The sequence below is a fragment of the Colossoma macropomum genome, unplaced genomic scaffold (genome assembly GCF_904425465.1).
Source record: "Colossoma macropomum unplaced genomic scaffold, Colossoma_macropomum, whole genome shotgun sequence".
Taxonomy (NCBI): domain Eukaryota; kingdom Metazoa; phylum Chordata; class Actinopteri; order Characiformes; family Serrasalmidae; genus Colossoma; species Colossoma macropomum.
The window spans coordinates 1-9,693 of NW_023495077.1; the positions used below are offsets into that span (position 1 = coordinate 1).

Below are 9,693 nucleotides of genomic sequence, written 5' to 3' on the forward strand. Positions count from 1 at the left end.
TAGTGTACTAAAGTTTAGTAGTGATTGGGACTCGGTCCAAAATATCTCGTGCCCAAAAGCTCTTGGCTTCTTTAAAGTTTTGGTAGATGAAAAGCATCTGAAACAACACAATTTCAGCTCAAACAACCTTAAGTGCAGTAGAAAACTGTGAAATAGTGATTGATGCTTGTACATGAAGGTGCGCTCTCCTCTATTAACAGGAATAGGTAAATACAGGGTGATTCAGAAAGATTCATCTGATTTCAAAATGATTTATTTCACTTGTAAATCATTACAGAACAATGCAGTAGAGTGTAAATGTTTAGTGAGCATAAAGTTTATTATGTAATTGTATATGTGCTCAGTATGAACCTCCTCCAGCTGTACGGACAACATCAACGCCATATTCAGATTCATCCCATACTCGATTGAGCATGTCGGGTGTCGCTGCACTCACGGCTCTTTCAGTGCGATTTCGGAGATCATCCGGTGTTGTGGAACCAACGACAAACACTCCGAGCTGTTGGAGCTTCACTGCCCACATAAATCGCGCTGCACAGTTATGACTGATTCACTCTTATTGAAATGGTGAACGCAGAACGCTTTCTGCTCAGGGGTCGCTTCACCTCGCAGACTGAAGGGAGCCAGTCAGAAACTATGACTGCCTCTTTCAGTTGGATTGTGATTGGTTCCTAGGTGACTCACAGTTGTAGAAATACGGTGCTTTGAAATGGGATTAATCTTTTTAAATCACCCTGTACTATTAAATGTGATGCATAGTGTACTGTAGTGTCAGGGTCAGACATGTTGCAGATTTTGGCTGAGTTTGTTGTTTCAGATGCTTTTTATCTGCAAAAACCTTGAAGACGCCAAGAGCTCTGTGGTAGGACGAGATATTTTGGACCGAGTCCTGAATCAATTTCTACACCCTGCATAAGTGCACTAAGAAACATAAGTCATTAAAAAACTACACGTTAATGGAACTTTAATTGTTAAGCAGAGAGCCTTGTTATCCGTGGCTGGATGTAGTCGTCTTCCTTCTGCTTTAATATAATGAAATATTTGGGCATACAGGCTGTTTTTATTAGTTCACTAGATAGAGAATATGGAGTGGTTGGAGACTGAGCCATTCATTCAGTAGATTTTAGGCACCCAAGCACATTATTTAATTAATTAGAACACATACAGGTAAACATGAAAACAGGAAAAAGAAAGCAGAACGTCTCATGTCAAGTTTGGGTCCAGATTTCACCTCCCAGTGTGTGTTTGTTCAGTTCCATCACCAGCTCATCCCTTAGCCAATCAGAGGTATCGTATATCTGTAATATTATAGGCAAATTTTTATACCAATTCTGAAATCTCATTGGCTGAGCAGTGTTTCGAGCTGTATGTACATGTTTATTGCAAACATAGTAGAAACCTTATTTAATCTAATGTTTATTTTTGTATGTGTCCAGGTTTGCACCGGAAATGATGTGACGTATTTTGCGGTCAGCCTTGACCAACTGTTAGTTAACCAAGGTTAATTACTTGCTTGTTCATTCTCTTCTTGTTACTCTTTTCTTGAGTGCCTTGCTCTCCCTTTGCTGCTGTAGCACTGAGAGTTTCCCTGTTGTGGGACTAATAAAGGATTATCTTATCTTATAAGCAGACCTGTCATTTCAGCTGGGCTGGGAAATGAAAGGAGAGACTGTTCAAAGACAGGCTTTGAAAGACTGCATATTTGGTGGGTGTTTACAGTTGTCGTCCTCTCTTATTTCCTTCAGATCTTTTAAAAGAATGATTCAGTGTAATGTAATGTAATGTAATGTATGTGGTGTCATGTTAACTGAACTCTTTTAAGTATTTACATCTTTTCTCAGTGTGCACTGCGTTTGGTAAATGTAGTACAGGTGTGGTCAGTTTGATCCAGGTGTTTTGGAGTTTGCGTCTCTTTTTGAACCTGCATTAAGCTGGACTTTCTCAGCCACCGTCGTGCTTGTTGAAAAGTTTTGGTTGAACTGTTTTTGCAGATGTTTTGGTTGGACAAAAACAACAGGCTATTTATGTGAATATTAAATCTTAGTGCTGAGTTGATGAAGCATCAGTTTTTTCCACTCTTCTTCTAAACTAGTAGACATGCATGCTCTAAACCCCACGTGTCAAACACAAAGCGCGCAGGCCGAGTCAGGCCTGTGACACAGTCCTATTCGGCCGGCGAAATGATTTTATTTTTCTGTACTTATTAGCCCGTTTCACCCTGAGATGCACTACAGTCCCCAGTATGCACTGCAACATACTGACTCCTGAATAAGTGTTCAGTGGCTATTTTGCTGCTGCACTTTCAGCATGTGTTGAATAAACAGTGGTCCGTTCGGATCACTGAGAAATGTTAAGTAAAAACACAGCTGGCCCACCAATTTACTGAGGCTTTTTAATGTGGCCCTTTTAGTGGTTGAGTTTCACACCCTGATCTAAACAGATCAAAATGAGTCAGTGTGTTTTAAATATATTACGTAATCAACTGTGAACACAGTTATGAATAATTACATTTCAGTAGCCTATGAGGAAACTCCATCAGTGCACAGTGGCTTTTTACCAGGAGATGTACTTTCTGACTAAATGAGGTTATATTCGCATGTTGGTGTTAATTTGCAATAAAATCTACTTGTAATTCACATCATCGACATTATAATAAATTCCGCAGTGTGGTTTATGAATCCGGCCCAGTTTAGTGAACCGGTTACTATTTGAATGAACTGCTTTCAGGCTAAGATGATGTGGTTGAACATAATCTGAAACTGTGTTATTAATGGTTTATTAATATTGTCTGTTTTTAGGTGTCAGCAACATAAATCACTGACGCTGATGGTCTTTCCTGATGTGGTCAAGAAGCGGCCGCGTTATGCACCAGAAAGGGAGGGGTGCGTTCCCAGAAACACAAGCCGTAGTTGACTTTCTAATTGAACCTTTGCTTTATTTTGTAACTGTAAGTGACTCATTAAAAGGTCTCATCAGTTTTGTGTTTAGTTCTGTATTTTCTCTTTCTGGCAGATGAGCTTTACTCGGACAGTTGGCTGAAAAACGTGTACTTTCCCACTGACCCCAGGCACAGTTGATCAGCCAAGACATGTTTAATAATCACCATTTTATTAGTTGACTGTTTTTATCTTGTTACTACTGAATGTATCTAAGTATATCTGAATATATGTACTGAATGTTTCAGAGTGATTCTGTAACTGTAGTGAAGTGTTACTGAATATAACATGACAACTTCATGAAAACACAGTCACTGTGAAGTCTTACTTATTGTTATACAGATAATACTAGAACTTTGTCCACAAAACCACCAGTGAACCTCCACACATCTTCTGAGTTTTATATACAATGATGATGATAATGATGATGAGGATGATGGTAAAATAATGGAAGATCTGAAATAATAAGCTTTACTGGGTCCTACTTTACCTGGATCCCTTCACCATTAATGGACTCAAAAGGAGATTGTAGCCCAAATGTTGATCTCAGAACCATCATAAAACAGTGCCTCAGTCATCAGGCAGTGAATTCATAAGCATTTCATGTAGTAACTCTGTGAGGGAGCTTTTAGAGGTGGACGTCTGGTTCCTATCACCACCACTGTGAACAGTTCTGACTCGGTAAGTTTCTGTAGAACAGGGCGTTTCACACCAAACCACTCTGAATGATTTTATATAGATCAGCCAGTAACTTATGGAGAAATTTAGGAAAGTTGGTGGAATTGGGCGGGGGTCTGTGGGCGTGGCTTAATATTAAAATGAGTACGTGCAGAAATTGATAGCTGAGCAGAGAAATGAGTGAAATGGGCTCTACTTTATTCTATTGTAGTTGTAGTTGTAGCTGTAGTTGTTCTCTTCTCTACTCCATGACTCACTGAAACACTCTCCAGCGTTTCTGTGGCGCTGCTTTAAAGAAGGTAAGGGTCTTTAATTCTGAAAGTCCACACAGAGAAACAGAGAACGCGGACACGACCGACAGACAAGAAGACGGATGTAAACTAATGTCCAGCTGTAAAGATGTCAGCTTTTTTCGAGCCGTTATAACTGAGGAGACCGGCCACTGATTGAAATGGGAATGGAAAACTCGCAACGCTCAACATGGCGTCTGTTTACGGTGAAACTCCCGCCCATCAAGAAGCAGAGCCAATCAGCTTGCTGGTTGCGCTGTGAGCCCTCCCCCTTGTTGTGGCGATCAGTAGCCAGAACGAGCTGAAAAAAGATGTTTTTTTGTGCGTTACTGAGCCAAACGCTACAAACTTCTTATGAGGTTTTGTCAGATTTTATCGTGTCTTTAAATGTGTTTTTGAAAAGGTAATTTGACCCTCAGTTTGGAGTTTTTTAGTCTCTCCCATTTTAAAGAGGGTGGATTCTGGTCTTGTACGGTTGGAACTGAACGACGAACAGTGTGAGTGCGCCCCCTGCTGTTCATCATTAACATTACCGCCGCTTCAATCAGGAGATCTTTCAGACTCTATAATTATAATGTACTGTATCCTGATCAAGAAACGTGGGTCGTTAATTCCAGGTTGTCTGTTCTGCAGCGTTTATTCACGGCGTTAGTCTGATAAGGACTCTTATTCTGAAGGAGTCAGAACAGGAAGAACTGAGTCAGTCGGAGCTGAAAAACTCCACCGTCTGAAACCTGTATATTTTCCACTGGAGTGTGTTGGATATGGGAGAGTCAGATCTCGGCTCTGGAACACTTTAGGATGGTACTAAGAGCGCAGCTGTCTACGTCTGATCATCACTAACCCACCGTCTGAGTTTGGAGAAGATCGGAGAAAGTCAACATTTTCACCCACAAATCCTCTCAGAGGGACCCCTTTGAGTTTTTTTAGAGGACATTTTTGACTTTGTCCAATCTTCTCCAAACTCACACCCAGAGTTAGGGAGACCCAGACTTAGACAGTAGTGCTTTTAGTTTAGTCTGATCTCACACCAAAGCAGAGATCAGATGATCCCATTTCTGATCCATTCCAGTCTAGTACAGATCTGAGTTTTGGACAGTAGAATTTTAAAAAGACAGATACGGCTTCAGGAGAGAGACGGGCTGCATGGAAAACTGCTGTTACAACATATAAATCCACTATTTAAAGGCTTTGCTTTGTACAATCCACTGGAAATGTATTGGAAATAGCTTAAATATAATAGAATTGGGATGAAGTCCCACCGTTAGTATCTGCATGTTATCTCCACACAAAATACACAAAACCACACAAAATACACAAAAACTGATTTTTCTGAATCTGTAATGCAGTGATTTATTTCTACCACTGGAGGGCGATGATGAGCACAGTTGTGGAGATGGAGGTACCATCGAAGGCAGCAGTGAGTTTATTAGGTGTGTCACAGGTTTTTTTTTATTTATTTTTTTTTATTAGCAGTTCAGAAGAAACAGTGGAATTTTTGCTCGAACTGTGGAATAAAACAAAACCTCTGATTATTCTTTCAGTTTCTGGGTAAGACTTTAGTCTCCAGGCGGTTCTGAAAATACTTTTGGAGTTTATGACAAACAAGAGTCACTGTAAATTAATCTGTTCAGATTTTGGCTTCTTGATTGCACTTAATTATGAAAGCTAACGTTTATTTGCACAACATTTTCAATATTTAATTAATTTTACGTCCCAAAGTCTTTAAAACTGGCTCAGTGTTTACACCATGATAATCATCTATGTTACATGATGAGGAGGGACAGTGCAGAACTGTGCCATCTGCTGGTGACGAGGAGGGACAGTGTAGAACTGCGCCATCTGGTGGTAATGAGGAGGGACAGTTTAGAACTGCGCCATCTGCTGGTGACAAAGAGGTCTGTGTTAATAACGGACCAATCAGCCAATGAAATGTTAACAGATCAGCCAATGAGGTGTCCTGTTAGAAGGAGAGTGACTCAAAATGGAGGAAGAAGAACGGCTCCAAGGTCAGGTAGGCTGATCAGACATTATTATGAACTGAAATGATGCTGTTATTTTAGTAAACAGTGTGAAAATGTAAAGGTACAAGAACAAAACAGAAACAGTGTCTTCAGCAAGACCAGATCAGCTCAGAGCTCCGTTTACAAACCTCAGGAGGGCTTAACTGCCAATGTTTTTGACGTTAATGAGGAGAATCTTAACAAGAACACTCTCTAACTGCTAGCACACATGCTAATAATGTTAGCATCAGCTTCCTACATCACTTTTGTGAAGTGTTTACAAAGTGCTAATTGCAAAAAAAATAAGTGGTGCTGTTCTAGTTTCCGTCCTGGTGCTCTTAGTGCTCTGTTATAGTGATTATAGTGACTTTCTTCTCACCTGAGTGATAGTTTAAGACTGTTGGAGAGAGACTGCAAACCTAAACAAAGGCAAAGACCTAAACTCGTCCACGTTTCGCTCTTCGGGGAGTTTAGTTGACCACAAATATCTTTTTAGTGCCGTGGTTCTCATGTTGGTGTTCTAGATAAAGAGGAGAGGAGTTCAGTCCTCCAAACTAGAACTGATCCACAGTCAGAGCTCCACCTGAGGGCTGTGTAAGCGAAGCTGAGTTCGCTTCAGCTGAAGGAGATCTTACGGTTTAAACTCAGCGTCGTCTCTTAAATCTAAAAGCCTTTAATTAGTAATGAACTTCACCTGCTGCTGGTGATGAGGGACAGTGTAGAACTGCGCCATCTGCTGGTGGTGAGGAGGGACAGTGTGGAACTGCGCCATCTGCTGGTGTTGAGGAGGGACAGTGTAGAACTGCGCCATCTGCTGGTGGCCTTCAAAACAGGTTAAAATTGCCAGAGAAGATTTCAGGTCACCAGGACATTCAATAACATTTATTATTTTTTCATTAACTTACTCATTAAAATATATGTCAGATATCTGAGTCAAAAATCTTATAATCTTTACAAAATGATATGGAAACAACTGTAATCTTTAGAATCTCTACACTGTTGGTGCATAACGTTTATGCCAGAATTGGCCCACACATATAGACCCAAGGCAAAGCTGTACTCAACATTACAGCATCTGGCCCTATTCTGGCCTGAATGCCTAACATCTGCCCCGGAGTTGACCAACACTCATGTGTGAAAGCCACTATCAGCCCAGAACTGTCTACCGTCAGGAATTATTAGCAGAAGATTTTGCTGATTAATGTAACTGTGCTGGTGCTGCTTCATTGGAAATGTGACAGTGACATAATTTACAAGACTTTGTGTCTGTTTTGAGAAAACACTCCTAAAAGTTGTACAGCTGTCTTTTTCTGACCGTTTATGATTTGGTTGTTTGCTTGATCTTTTTATTCCCATAGAACGTTTCTGATACTTTTTAGATATTTCTAATTTACATTCCCATTTATTCATTTATTTTTATTGACAATTCTTATCCTCAGTATCTCAGGAAATTTGACCAGTAGAGAAAAATAATAGATCTCTGCTTTTGTAGCAGCTCTGTTTTTCTTTAAGGTACTAATGTAGTTTTTAGGTGGTATCAGTTTTTGGCTGCTCTCTGCTCTGCTTGTTGTGCCTTGATGTTTACCTGATTAAGGTTTTTATGTTTTTTATATGAATGACAATTTATGAATATATAATCTTTAAGTAAATGACAGTATTGCTAGAAGTAAACTTTTAACATCACAATTGTTTTTATGTTGTCAACCTGCTGAGTGAATGAGGTGAATAGATTGTGTAGTAACTGATGAAATGTTGGAGGTACGTTTAACTGTTTTCACTTGCTCTGACAGCTCTGATCATGTTAACACTGTGATGCTTTCAGGAAACTGGGTCTGGATTTTGGCCTCTGGATCTTCATTCCATGCTGAAAAGTTCCCGGTTGTTGGTCTGAGTTCAGTCTGAAGCGTCATTCAGCTGGATTTTCTGCAGCACAAATAACCTTCCCAGAATGCAAGACGCCAAGAATCTCATGGACTTATTGATCTTACACACCAGTTTTGCATATATTTGCATATTGATGAGCAAGCAACCAATCAGAGAAGCCAATTAAATAAAAAAAAAATAAATCGAGTCTTTATAAGGCTTGTGATGTGAACGCTGTTCTCGATGACGGTGAAGACGAGAAAAAACACTAATAAACAGGTATTTCTACCACGAACGAGAAGCCTAGACACATAGAGTAAGTACCAGCATCGCAACAGAGATCAGTTTTTTCAAATTTTATTTATTTATTTTTTTTTGTTGTGTTTAGGTTCCTCAGCCTCACCCATAGTAGGCAGGATTTGAGACGAGCCAGTATTGGTTCAGCCCACCATCTCAAGCACAGCGCCATGGAAACGACGCAACCTGAGCGGCCCAAATTTATACAAATAAAAGGCACTATGAACAATAACTACTTCAAGACTAGTTGGTTAATTGATGGTAACTTTTATTGATTTCCACACATGGTAATATGCTAATTTCACAAGTTACCATAAAGAAGAAGGCTGGAGCTCCAAGTTAAGTTTGACCAATGAAGCAGTTAATTCTCCATTTGATACTATGCTTAGAAAGTTTTAAGCAGTAATTCTTTTCTGCAATGACTTGTGCGTTTCTGTTTCTGGTCATTTCAGTGTTATTTTCCAATCATTGCATAGTTACAGATATTTCTTAGTCTCCATCGCCTTACGTTTTCTTATGAACAGTAGCTATTTCAGGACTAGTTCTCAAATTGATGGTAACCTCTAGTCATTTCTTAGCATGGTTATATTGTAATTTTGCAAATTTTTGAGTCACCATGAATGAGAATCCTAGGCCACCGAACCAAGATTGACCAACCAAGAAAGGAGTTTGGAGTTTGAAATTTTCAATTTAATTTGTGTTTATCATTTTCTGTTTATTTTAATGTCAGAGACACAAAGGTGTTTTTGGAGTAGTGTTTTTTTGGACTCTGTAACAGTCATGGAGATTAAACTCTAGACCATTTTACACAGATGTGCATTTGCTCTTTAACAGTTTTTAAGCATTTTAGTACCAGGCTTCATATTGATGGTAAACACTTCTGAGGTACCATAGTATCTGTAATCTAGCAGTTCCTTATATTTTACACCGTAACATAACACTCTTACCCAAAAACCACAGATGAAAGTCTTGACAGGGTTTTTTTAAATACACCATATAAACCAGCACACTGGCTTATTTTAAGGCCATAAGCATTTTTTGACTAACCTTCAATAGTATGGTAAGAGCTAACACAGATGCATCTGATTCAGCCAATCAGGCACTTCTGAAGAAGCTAATTAGCTGCAGTGGGTGTGGCTCATTACAGGAATATCCACTCCACTGATTACTGATCTGTTTCTAGGGAGAGTGTGTAACTGCGCCATCTGCTGGTGATGAGGAAGAACAATGCGGAACTGCGCCGTCTGCTGGTGATGAGGAGGGACAGTGCAGAACTGCGCCATCTGCTGGCGATGAGGAGCAAAACAGTTTTTGAGCGCTTTCATTTTTTATACTTTCAACTTGAAACGCTCATTAGCGCCCTCTAGCGGTCATTTTCGTGTCGGGCCAAAATGCAGTATTTGCGGTAACAACAAAAAAAGCCCAAAAGTACAAAATAAACAAATAGTTTTAAACTGAGATTTTAACATGATTGTCTAACATTACACTATATTATGTAACTGAAATACTTTAGCAGTACTATTTGGAGTAAATATAGTAAATTACATGTACAATACAAATATAGTTCATTTTTTTCTTATCTCACTGGATGAGGGAGTGGCATAACTTTCTGGATGGCCAAATCAA

At 39.5% G+C, this 9,693-nt stretch overlaps 1 long non-coding RNA gene across 2 annotated transcripts; it reads left to right on the top strand.

Annotated features, from left to right (window-relative positions):
• The first annotated feature begins 1,217 nt into the window (after positions 1 to 1,217).
• LOC118800994 lies at positions 1,218 to 8,880 on the top strand. Of its 2 annotated transcripts, XR_005006422.1 has the most exons (6): positions 1,218 to 1,500; positions 1,631 to 1,705; positions 2,799 to 2,882; positions 3,013 to 5,918; positions 7,730 to 8,049; positions 8,159 to 8,880. It is a non-coding gene; the product is annotated as an uncharacterized LOC118800994 (long non-coding RNA). The 2 variants fall into 2 exon arrangements; XR_005006421.1 differs by having other exon boundaries at positions 2,799 to 5,918.
• Positions 8,881 to 9,693: the final 813 nt, after the last annotated feature.